Source organism: Lepus europaeus, chromosome 2 (genome assembly GCF_033115175.1).
Source record: "Lepus europaeus isolate LE1 chromosome 2, mLepTim1.pri, whole genome shotgun sequence".
Lineage (NCBI taxonomy): Eukaryota > Metazoa > Chordata > Mammalia > Lagomorpha > Leporidae > Lepus > Lepus europaeus.
Window position 1 is genome coordinate 16,633,660 of NC_084828.1, and position 12,727 is coordinate 16,646,386.

Here is a 12,727-nt window from a genome sequence, read left to right on the forward strand (position 1 = left end):
CTTCATTAAGATTCATTTTTAATTATCTTTATATACAGAAGACCAACTCCATATAAGTAAAGATTTCAATAGTTTGCACCCACACAGACAACAAACTATAAAGTACTGTTTGAAGACAAGTTATCATTAATTCTCATAGTGCAACTCATTAAGAACAGAGGTCCCACATGGGAAGAAAGTTCACAATGACTTTTTCTTGTTGATTTAACAATTGACACTCTTATTTATGACATCAGTGATCACCCAAGACTCTTGTCATGAGCTGCCAAGGCTATGGAAGCCTTTTGGGTCCACAAACCCCATCAGCATGATACCAATTTTCCATGCAATTCAATAACTATTTTTTGAAGACTTGATATGTTCCAGGCTAGTGTTTCCCAAATTTACCTGATTATTGGGTTCATGTCTCTCTAAAACAGCCCTTCCCAGATTCTAAGACAGTGACTCAACAGGTCTGGAGCAACTACTGTGTTCTGTAAATCTTAACAAGAAATTCTAATGGCTCTGCACAGCATTTAGAAAATAGTTTAAAGATATTTCCACAAAATTTTAAATTAAGCTCCTTTCTATTATGTGACATATACTGCCTATAGTTTCCAACAAAGAAATATTTATAAAGGTAATCAGTCTTCTATTTTTTTAAGATTTATTTATTTGAAAGGCAGAGATACAGAAAGAGAAGGAGAGAGATCTTCCATCTGCTGGTTCATTCCCCAAATGGCTGCAATGGCTGGGGCCCATATGGGATGCCACTGCTTCAGGCCAGAGCATTAACCTGCTGCACCACAGCGCCAGCCCCTCAACTAAGTAATTTAACCAAAGCGCTATACCAGCAAGACAGAACCAGATTGGGGACCTAGGCAACCTGACTGTTAAACACTACACAATGGTTCTGATTTTATCAACAAAACAGGAAACAAATGTATGTGACTGTGTCCTCATGCAACTTCATAAGTGAAGATGGCCTTCAGGCTGTGGTGTGCCAGTCCCTGTCTTACCTTATCCTGATCCAGTAGATGTTACTGTTTCTTTCAGTAAGGGAAACACATGGCTCATGGCTAGAAACCACTGATTTAGTCAATGATTCCAACCCACTCCTCTTTGAGCTTTGAGAGGGAGAAAATGATAAAAAGTTGATCATTCTATTATCCTCATGTTAGATAGGAAAAGTAACCCCTAGTCACCTTTAAAATGAAAGCTTGTATGGGAAACAGGCCACACAGCAGACTCATAGAATGACAAACACCCTAAACAGCACTCTGGCTTCAAAATCAGCCCTTAAGGCATTTGGATCTGGCTAAAAAGCCCATGAGAGCATTTCTGGCATGGAAAGCCAAGACACTGTGGCAAAACAAAACAAAACAAAACAAAAAAATGACCTAAATGAAAAATCTCTGTGAGTGACATCCCAGTGGAAAGAAGGGGCCATCAAAGAAGGAGGTACCTTTCTCTGAAGGGAGGAGAAAATTTCCATTTTGCTCATGTCTAAATAATGTCAGAGTTTGTGGTCACAAAAGGCTTTCAAAGCCTTGGCAGCTCATGACAAGAGCATCGGGTGATTACTGACGTCATAAATAAGAGTGTCAGTTGTTAAATCAACAACAGGAGTCATTGTGCACTTGCTTCCCTGTAGGACCTCTGTACTTAATGAATTGTACTATGAGAATTAATTGCAAAACTTGTTCTCAAATAGTATTTATCTGGAAATTTAAATGGTTTTTATATTATTTACATCTATCATCTATAGTTGATTAAATGTGACATATGTATTCCTATTTTCTACAAAACTTAGACATCAGGCTCTTGGAGAGAATGAGAATTTCTTTAATATACTTAACCATATGATAATATCATATTATCTTACATTTAAACATTTACATCTTTCTCAAAAATATGAACTGGAAGGATAAATAAAACTGAGCTTTCAAACTTATTATTGGAATACAGATAGATTCACTTTATCATCTACTGTTATCATAAGGAAAACATGGATTTCTTATCATCTGTTAATATCCCAGTGAATACTCACAAAAGGCACTACACTCCCTTCTTTATCACAACCAAATAGCAATATCATACCAAAGAACACTAATTCCTGAAGATCTTTAATCGTCCCAACAGCATTCAAACCATCAGTTTTCTCAGAAACATCTTAAATTATTTTCTCAGTTCACTTTTTAATTTTAAGCCAAGGTCCAAATATATGGTAAGATAATGTTTTGTTTACATTTTAAAAATATATATAATTTCCCCTGCATTATTTTTTCTTTTATTTGTTAAAGGACATACAGAGTTTCCCAGAATTGCACTTCCATGTCTTCTGATATGTTTCTCTGTCCTCTCTATTCCCTAAAAACTAGCAGTCAGGTTCAGAAAGTTGATCCAATTCAAGTGTGATTCCCACCACACAGACAGACACCCTCGCCCCCATAGGACTACTTCTTTCGCAATGAATAATATTCATTTAAAAGAAAAGAAATACTTTCCAATATTGACTTAGACAATTCTGCTACGTAAGTAAAAGCATAAAACTTTGTATAATCTTCTTATAAAACTCTTAGTATTTGAAATATGTAAAGCTTTATAAATCCATGCGTACAATTCAAGTACAAATAAAGCAATATATTTAAAATACAATTGAACCACAGAAACTTAGCATTTCAAGACACTTTACTGAAATGAAACAGGTGCCCACATTCCATAATAGAGTAGCTTGTTTTGAGTCCCAGCTCCACTTCCAATTCCAGCTTCCTGACAATGCCCATCCTGGGAGACAGCGGGTGATGACTGAAGTTATTGAGCTCCTGCCACCCATATGGCAGACTTGGTCTGAGTTCCCATCTCCAGCCTTCAGCTCCAGTCCGGATCTGGCTCTTGTGAGCCTTTGGGGAAAGAACAGCAGATGGAAATCTCCCTTCTCTCTCTGTCTCTCCATCTCTCTGTCTCTCTCTCTCTCTCTCTCTCACTGTCCCTCAAATAATCTTTTTAAAGACTTAGCTCTTACTGTTCCAACTTGCCCTTCATCAGACTTCCCCTGTGTTGAGTGGGAAGAGAATAGCTGGAATAATTTGGGTAAAAGGAAGCAGGGTTAGGAATATAATCACTATCCATATATTTATGTTGGTCTCAGTTTCAATTTAGTGTATGTCTCAGGTCACCCCAGTGTAAAAATGGCTTCCACGATTTTCCCTGCCACCTACAATGCCCACTCATACAGTATGATGGCTTGAAGGTGCAGGGTCATTTGTCATCTCATGGTGTTAATGTGTCCTAGAGGGCATTCATAATTTTTTTTAATATTTTATTTATTTATTTGAAAGGTAGAATTACAGTAAGAGAGAGAGTGACAGAGAGAAAGGTCTTCCTTCCATTGGTTCACTCCCCAAGTGGCCACAACAGCCAGAGCTGCACTGATCCAAAGCTAGGAGCCAGGTGCTTTCTCCTGGTCTCCAATGCAGGTGCAGAGGCCCAAGAACTTGGGCCATCTTCTACTGCTTTCCCAGGCCATAGCAGAGAGCTGAATTGGAAGAGGGGCAGCCGGGACTAGAACCGGCACCCATATGGGATGCTAGTGCCGCAGGCAGAGGATTAACCTAGCGGGCCTCAGCGCCAGCCTGACATTCATAATTTTGAAGCCTTTATCTCAAACAATACTTCATGAAATTCAAGCACTACAAACTAGATCCATATCCCTACATCCAAAAGGACTTCCAGGTAGAGATGGAAGCTTAAATATTTAGTTTCCAAAACCCCACTGAAATAACAATAAAGTTTTCATGTTGCTGCCCCTTTTTGTTTTTATTGATTTTGATTTTAGTCACAAACCCACAAGAATAGGAAGAATAGGAAGGGAGAAAATAAGAGCCAGTGTTTTTTCAAACTAGAAAGAAAGCAGGACAAAGAGTGGTGAAAAGTGATTTAGTACTCTAGAGGGAACAGAAGTAAACATAAAACAAGGAAAGGTGGCGGAGCCAAGATGGCGGAATAGTGAGGGCATGCACTGATAGTCCAGGAAAAGATAGTTTAATAAAAGTGGAGTTACTGTAGTCTCAGGAAAAGGCTTGGGAAAAAGTTGCAGAGGAAACTCTCCCGGATCTAGTGGATGTGACACGGAGGACCTACGGGGAGAGCAAGGATGCCCACGGCGTGGAGAACAGCCACGGAGTCTGTGCACCAGCGTTGGAAGGGGAGGTGAGACAAAAACCTAGGTAACCCGAGACATTGGCGGGGAAAGGCAGAAAGAGCCTAGAGGGAACAAGGCTGCAAGCCCCGCTGGGGAAAGTTCACCAGGCTGACTGGAGGAGAGAAAAAAATGAACAAATAAGGGGAACCGGCATGGACACTAGCCTCTCTCTCCACTCACCTTACAAAGCCAAACAAGACAAAGGGCAGGCGCCATTTGGACATACATAAAGCAGCACATGCCATCAGCCAAGCAGAAAAACCTGACTCTGGTGAGGAGAAATAACAGGAGGTTAGGACCTAGTGAAAGTGTGGAGCTAACAAACTGGGACTATGAAAATCTGAGGGTGGGCGAGAGAACTCACCGAGTACACAAACTTGGTAACCTTGGCAACCCGGTGAGAGACTGCGGAGAAATTTGAGACCACACTGAGGGCTGCATAAACCCTTTGTGTGGTCCCTGGGGTACAGCAGACAAATACCCACAGGGGCCATATTTCATACATCAACTACCCTCAATTCCACTCAGCTGTGCAGAATTACTTCCCTCTGAGTCAAAAAGAGAGAGAGAGAGAGAGAGAGAGAGAGAGAGCCAGCAAGAGAGAGAACAACCTGGGTGAGTCACCTTTGGCACACCCTTAACCCTGAGGAACCAAACACAGCTCTCAGGCCACACCCATCACAGCCTCTAAAGATCCATCAAAAGGAGACAGTCCACTTAATCTACAGTCATAGTATAACAAGAAAAAACACCACAGCAAAGAAACCAAAGAATATCTCCAATATGCCAAACAACAAACATAGAAACCGAGGTAACAAGAACAAGGAAGACACTATGACGCCCCCAAATGAAAAAGACACTGCAATTCAAGATTATGAAGATGATGAGATAGAAGAAATGCAAGAAGCGGATCTCAAAAAATTGATAAGAACATTAAGAAGTTCTCAAAAACAAATTCTTGAACTACAGAAATCCTTACTGGACAAGATAGAAAATCTCTCTCACGAAAATTAAATACTAAGGAGGAATCAAAATGAAATGAAGCAACTAGTAGAACATGAAACTGTGATAGTGACGAGAAATCATAATGAAATGAAGAATTCAATAGATCAAATGACAAACACATTAGAGAGCCTTAAAAACAGAATGGGTGAAGCAAAAGAGAGAATATCGGATTTAGAAGACAGAGAACAGGAAAGTATACAATCAAACCAACGAAAAGAAGAGGAAATTAGAAATCTAAAAAATATTGTCGGGAATCTACAGGATACTATTAAAAGACCCAACATTTGGGTTCTAGGAGTTCCTGAAAGCATGGAGGGGGGAAAAGGATTAGAAGGCCTTTTTAGTGAGATACTAGCAGAAAATTTCCCAGGTTTGGAGAAAGACAGAGACATCCTAGTACAGGAAGCTCATAGAACCCCTAATAAACGTGACCAAAAGAGATCCTCACCACGGCATGTTGTAATCAAACTCACCACAATGAAGCACAAAGAAAAGATCCTAAAATGTGCAAGAGAGAAACACCAGATTACTCTCAGAGGATCTCCAATTAGACTCACAGCTGACTTCTCATCAGAAACCCTACAGGCAAGGAGGGAATGGCCCAGGTACTAAGAGAGAAAAACTGCCAGCCCAGAATATTATATCCTGCAAAGCTCTCATTTGTGAATGAAAGCGAAATAAAGACCTTTCATAGAAAACAGAAATTGAAAGAATTTGTCGCCACTCATCCAGCCCTGCAAAAAATGCTTAAAGATGTGCTACACACAGAAACATGGTCATCAATATGAAAGAAGGTAAAGGAAGAAAACCTACCAGTAAAAGATCATAGGAAGCTCAAAGCATATACTAGAAAATATCTTTGGGAAAAATGGCAGGGCAAAATCACTACTTATCAATAGTCACATTGAACGTTAATGGACTCAACTCTCCAGTTAAAAGGTACAGACTGGCTGAATGGATTAAGGAACAAAACCCATCTATTTGCTGCCTACAAGAAACACATCTTTCCAACAAAGATGCATGCAGACTGAAAGTGAAAAGTTGGAAAAAGATATTCCATGCCAACAGAAACCAAAAAAAGCAGGTGTAGCCATATTAATATCAGTCAAAATAAACTATAACACAAAAACTGTTAAGAAAGACAAAGAGGGACACTATATAATGATTAAGAGTTCAATTCAACAGGAAGATGTAACTATTATAAATGTATATGCACCTAATTACAGGGCACCGGTTTATTTAAAAGGTATGTTAAGGGATTTAAAGGGAGACTTAGTTTCCAATACAGTAGTACTGGGAGACTTCAATACTCCACTCTCAGAAATAGATCAACTGGACAGAAGATCAACAAGGAAACAGCAGATTTAATCGACACTATTGCCCAAAAAGATCTAACAGATATCTACAGAACTTTTCATCCTACATCTAAGGACTTTACATTCTTCTCAGCATTACATTGAACCTTCTCTAGGATTGACCACATACTAGGCCATAAAGCAAGTCTCAGCAAATTCAAGAGAATTAGAATCATACCATGCAGCTTCTCAGACCACAGCAGAATGAAGGTACAAATTAGCAACTCAGGAATCCCTAGAGAGTATGCAAACACATGGAGACTGAACAACATGCTCCTGATTGAACACAGGGTCATAGAAGAAATTAAAAGAGAAATCAAAAATGTTCTGGAAATAAATGAAGATAACAAAACAACATATCAAAACTTATGGGATATGGCAAAAGCAGTGTTAAGAGGAAAGTTTATATCAATAGGTGCCTACATCAAGAAATTGGAAAGGCACCAAATAAATGAGCTTGCAACGCATCTCAAGGATCTAGAAAAACTGCAGCAAACCAGACCCAAATCTAGTAGGAGAAGAGAAATAATTAAAATCAGAGAAGAAATCAACAGGATAGAATCCAAAAAAAATTACAAAAAAAAGCCAAATGAGAAGCTGGTTTTTTGAAAAAATGAATAAAATTGACACCCCATTGGCTCAACTAACTAAAAAAAGAAGGGAAAAGACCCAAATCAATAAAATCAGAGATGAAAAAGGAAATGTAACAACAGACACCACAGAAATAAATAGAATCATCAGAAATTAATACAAGGACTTGTATGCCAGCAAACTGGGAAATCTATCAGAAATGGATAGATTCCTGGAAACATGCAACCTTCCTAAATTGAACCATGAAGACATAGAAAACCTAAACAGACCCATAACTGAGTCACAAATTGAAACAGTAATAAAGGCCCTCCCAACAAAGAAAAGCCCAAGACCAGATGGATTCACTGCTGAATTCTACCAGACATTTAAAGAAGAACTAACTCAATTTCTTCTCAAACTATTCTGAACAATCGAAAAAGATGGAATCCTCCCAAATTCTTTCTATGAAGCCAGCATCACCTGAATCCCTAAGCCAGAGAAATATGCAGCATTGAAAGAAAATTACAGACCAATATCCCTGATGAACATAGACGCAAAAATACTCAATAAAATTCTCGCCAATAGAATACAACAACACATCAGAAAAATCATCCACCCAGACCAAGTGGGATTTATCCCTGGTATGCAGGGATGTTTCGATGTTCGCAAATCAATCAATGTGATACACCACATTAACAAACTGCAGAAGAAAAACCATGTGATTCTCTCAATAGACGCAGAGAAAGCATTTGATAAAATACAACACACTTTCATGATGAAAACTCTAAGCAAACTGGGTACGGAAGGAACATTCCATAATATAATCAAAGCAAATTATGAAAAACCCACGGCCAGCATCCTATTGAATGGGGAAAAGTTGGAAGCATTTCCGCTGAGATCTGGTACCAGACAGGGATGCCCACTCTCACCACTGCATTTCAATATAGTTCTTGAAGTTTTAGCCAGAGCCATCAGGCAAGAAAAAGAAATTAAAGGGATACAAAATGAGAAGGAAGAAGTCAAACTATGCCTCTTTGCAGACGATATGATTCCTTATTTAGGGGATCCAAAGAACACTACTAAGAGACTATTGGAACTCATAGAAGAGTTTGGCAAAGTAGCAGGATATAAAATCAATGCACAAAAATCAACAGCCTTTGTATACACAGGCAATGTCATGGCTGAGAAAGAACTGCTAAGAACAATCCCATTCACAATAGCTACAAAAACAATCAAATACCTTGGACTTAACCAAGGATGTTAAAGACCTCTACGATGAGAATTACTAAATCTTTTTTTTCTTTCTTTTTTTTATTTTTGACAGGCAGAGTGGACAGTGAGAGAGAGACAGAGAGAAAGGTCTTCCTTTTGCCGTTGGTTCACCCTCCAATGGCCGCCGCAGTAGGCGCACTGCGACCAGCGCACTGCGCTGATCCGATGGCAGGAGCCACGTGCTTCTCCTGATCTCCCATGGGGTGCAGGGCCCAAGCACTTGGGCCATCCTCCACTGCACTCCCTGGCCACAGCAGAGAGCTGGCCTGGAAGAGGGGCAACGGGGACAGGATCAGTGCCCTGACCGGGACTAGAACCCAGTGTGCCGGCGCCGCAAGGCGGAGGATTAGCCTAGTGAGCCGCGGCGCCGGCGGAGAATTACTAAATCTTAAAGAAAGAAATAGAAGCGGATACCAAAAAATGGAAAAATCTTCCATGCTCATGGATTGGAAGAATCAACATCATAAAAATGTCCATTCTCCCAAAAGCAATTTATAGATTCAATGCGATACCAATCAAGATACCAGACATTCTTCTCAGATCTGGAAAAAATGATGTTGAAATTCATATAGAGATGCAGGACCTCAAATAGATAAAGCAATTTTGTACAACAAAAATAAAGCTGGAGGCATCACAATACCAGATTTCAGGACATACTACAGGGCAGTTGTTATCAAAACAGCATGGTACTGGCCGGCGCCGCGGCTCACTAGGCTAATCCTCCGCCTTGCGGCGCCGGCACACTGGGTTCTAGTCCCGGTCGGGGCGCTGGTCCTGTCCCGGATGCCCCTCTTCCAGGCCAGCTCTCTGCTGTGGCCAGGGAGTGCAGTGGAGGATGGCCCAAGTGCTTGGGCCCTGCACCCCATGGGAGACCAGGAGAAGCACCTGGCTCCTGCCATCGGATCAGCGCGGTGCGCCGGCCGCAGCGCGCCTACCGCAGGGGCCATTGGAGGGTGAACCAACGGCAAAAGGAAGACCTTTCTCTCTGTCTCTCTCTCACTGTCCACTCTGCCTGTCAAAAAAAAAAGAAAAAGAAAAAGAAACTCCACAACCACAAAACAAACAACCCACTTAAGAGATGGGCCAAGGACCTCAATAGACATTTTTCAAAAGAGGAAATCCAAACGGCCAACAGACACATGGAAAAATGTTCAAGATCACTAGCCATCAGGGAAATGCAAATCAAAACCACAACGAGGTTTCACCTCACCCCAGTTAGAATGGCTCACATTCAGAAATCCACCAACAACAGATGCTGGCGAGGATGTGGGGAAAAAGGGACACTAACCCACTATTGGTGGGAATGCAAATTGGTAAAGCCACTATGGAAGTCAGTCTGGAAATTCCTCAGAAACCTGAATATAACCCTCCCATACAACCCAGCCATCCCACTCCTTGGAATTTACCCAAAGGAAATTAAATTGGCAAATAAAAAAGCGGTCTGCACCTTAATGTTTATTGCAGCTCAATTCACAATAACTAAGACCTGAAATCAGCCTAAATGCCCATCAACAGTAGACTGGATAAAGAAATTATGGGATACATACTCTATAGAATACTATACAGCAGTAAAAAACAATGAAACCCAGTCATTTGCAACAAAATGGAGGAATCCGGAAAACATTATGCTGAGTGAAATAAGCCAGTCCCAAAAGGAAAAATATCATGTTCTCCCTGATTGGTGACAACTAACTGTGCACCAAAAAGGAAACCTGTTGAAGTAAAATGGACACTATGAGAAATGGTGACTTGATCAGCCCTTGCCCTGACTATTGATGAACAACTTAATACTTTATCCCTCTTAGTATTTTTTGTTTGTTCTACTTAACACTATTGGTTCAAAATTGTAATTAACACACAGTTATTCTTAAGTGTTGAAACTTAACTGAAAAGTGATCCCTGTTAAATATAAGAGTGGGAATAAGAGAGGGAAGAGATGTACAATTTGGGACATGCTCCAGCTGACTTGACCCAAATGGTACAGTTAGAAACGTGTCAGGGGATTCCAATACAATCCCATCAAGGTGGCATGTACCAATGCCATCTCATTAGTCCAAGTGATCAATTTCAGTTCACAATTGATGATAATGATAGGACTAAGAGTCAAAGGGATCACATAAACAAGACTAGTGTCTGAATAATACTAACCGATAGAATAAAAAAGGGAGAGAATGAGCCAACATGGGAAGCAGGATGCACAGCAGACTCATAGAATGGCGGATGTCCTAAATGGCACTCTGGCCGCAGAATCAGCCCTTAAGGCATTCGGATCTGGCTGAAAAGCCCATGAGAGTATTTCAGGCATGGAAAGCCAGGACACTCTGTCAAAAAGAAAAAAATGACCTAAATAAAGGATCTCCATGCGTGAGATCCCAGTGGAAAGAATGGGTCATCAAAGAAGGAGGTACCTTTCTCTGAAGGGAGGAAAGAACTTCCACTTTTATTATGACCTTGTCTAAATATGATCGGAGTTGGTGAACTCAAAAGGCTTCCATAGCCTTGGCATCTCATGACAAGAGCCTAGGGTGATTACTGATGCCATAAAGAAGAGTGTCAATTTGTTAAGTCAACAACAGGAGTCACTGTGCACTTACTCCTCATGTAGGATCTCTGTCCTTAATGTGCTGTACATTGTGATTTAATGCTATAACTAGTACTCAAACAGTATTTTTTACTTTGTGTTTCTATGTGGGTGCAAACTGTTGAAATCTTTACTTAATATATGCTAAACTGATCTTCTGTATATAAAGAGAATTGAAAATGAATCTTGATGTGAATGGAAGGGGAGAGGGAGCAGTAAAGGGGAGGGTTGTGGGTGGGAGGGAAGTTATAGGGGGGAAAGCCATTGTAATCCATATGCTGTACTTTGGAAATGTATGTTCATTAAATAAATGTAAAAGAAAAAATAAATAAATAAATAAAACAAGGAAAGTTGATTACTGAAACAGGTTACACTACAAAAATAAACAAATAAAACTCCCAAAGCTCAAGAATTGAAAGCATTAAGTATTTCTTAAGCAGGAGGTAAAATTAGAAGAACTGGTTGAAAGACTGTTCAAGAAGCAATCATATGCAAATGAAGATCACAATGATATATCACTGCACACACACTCATTGTAGAATGGACTACGAAGAAAAAGAGTGATATCAACAATAGTTTGGTAAGAATGTTGAACATATGGAACTCCCAAATATTGTTGAGGAGAATGTACAATAACAAAAATCGTCCTCTTTTCCAGCAGGAATCATGGAGGATGCTGGAAGAGAAGAAAGTTCCTGCCGTGCCAGAAACCCTTAAGAAAAAGTGGAGTAATTTCACGGAGCTGAAGATCAAGCACCTGAGAAAGAAATTCGCCCAAAAGATGCTTTGAATGGCAAAGAGGAAGCTTATCTATGAAAAAGCTAAGCACTATCACAAGAAATACAGGCAGAAGTACAGAACTGAAATTTGGATGGCAAGGATGGCAAGAAAAGCTGGCAACCTCTGCATACCTGCAGAACCTAAATTGGCATTTGTCATCAGGATCAGAGGTATCAGTGGTGTGAGCCCCAAAGTCCGAAAAGTGTTGCTGCTTCTTCACCTTTTCCAGATATTCAATGGCACCTTTGATAAGCTCAACAAGACTTTCAGCTGAGGATTGTGGAACCATACATTGCATGGGGGTACCCAAATCTGAAGTCAGTAAATGAACTAATTTACAAGTGTGGCAAAATAAGTAAGAAGCGAATTGCTTTGACAGGTAACACTCTGATTGCCCGTTCTCTTGGTAAATGCAGTGTCATCTACATGGAGGATCTGATTCACAAGAGCTATACTGTTGGGAAACACTTCAAGAAAACAAACAACTTCTTGTGGGTTTTCTTCTCCCCAAGGTGGGATGAAAAAAAAGACCGCCCAATTGGTAGAGTGTGGAGATGCTGGCAACAGGGAAGACCAGATCAAGAGAGTTCTTAGAAGGATGAACAAAGTTGTCTGCTGTGGCATTTTTCTAATTTGGTCAGATAATAAACAGTGACTACAGTCATACTGAAATAAACTGTTGTATTGGTGACTTTTGTTAGCCTGTCTTCGTCTTCCCTTAACTACCGTGGCAAATCTTGGTGTGTAATAGAATTAAACCAGCAGTCTGTCACATTCAAAACCAGGGTACACTTTGTGTTATATGAAAAATCTTGTGAGTTTTTTCTCTGTGAAAAAAGAGAAAACTTAATTTTTCACCTTTGAATTGTGTTATGAGTCAAAAGGGAAACCTGCCTTATAGGCATTATTTGCATAATTTTAGGTAAAGTAATAAATGTCACATTTACAAAAACACTATAGTTGCTGAAATTCCAAGTCTTA

At 40.0% G+C, this 12,727-nt stretch overlaps 1 protein-coding gene and 1 pseudogene across 4 annotated transcripts in view; one reads left to right on the forward strand and one right to left on the reverse strand.

Moving 5' to 3' along the window:
• Positions 1-12,727, reverse strand: part of MAP3K7CL (MAP3K7 C-terminal like) — a 133,256-nt gene that overhangs the window by 50,905 nt on the left and 69,624 nt on the right. The window lies entirely within an intron of this gene.
• Positions 11,649-12,401, forward strand: LOC133777054 (large ribosomal subunit protein uL30-like; annotated as a pseudogene).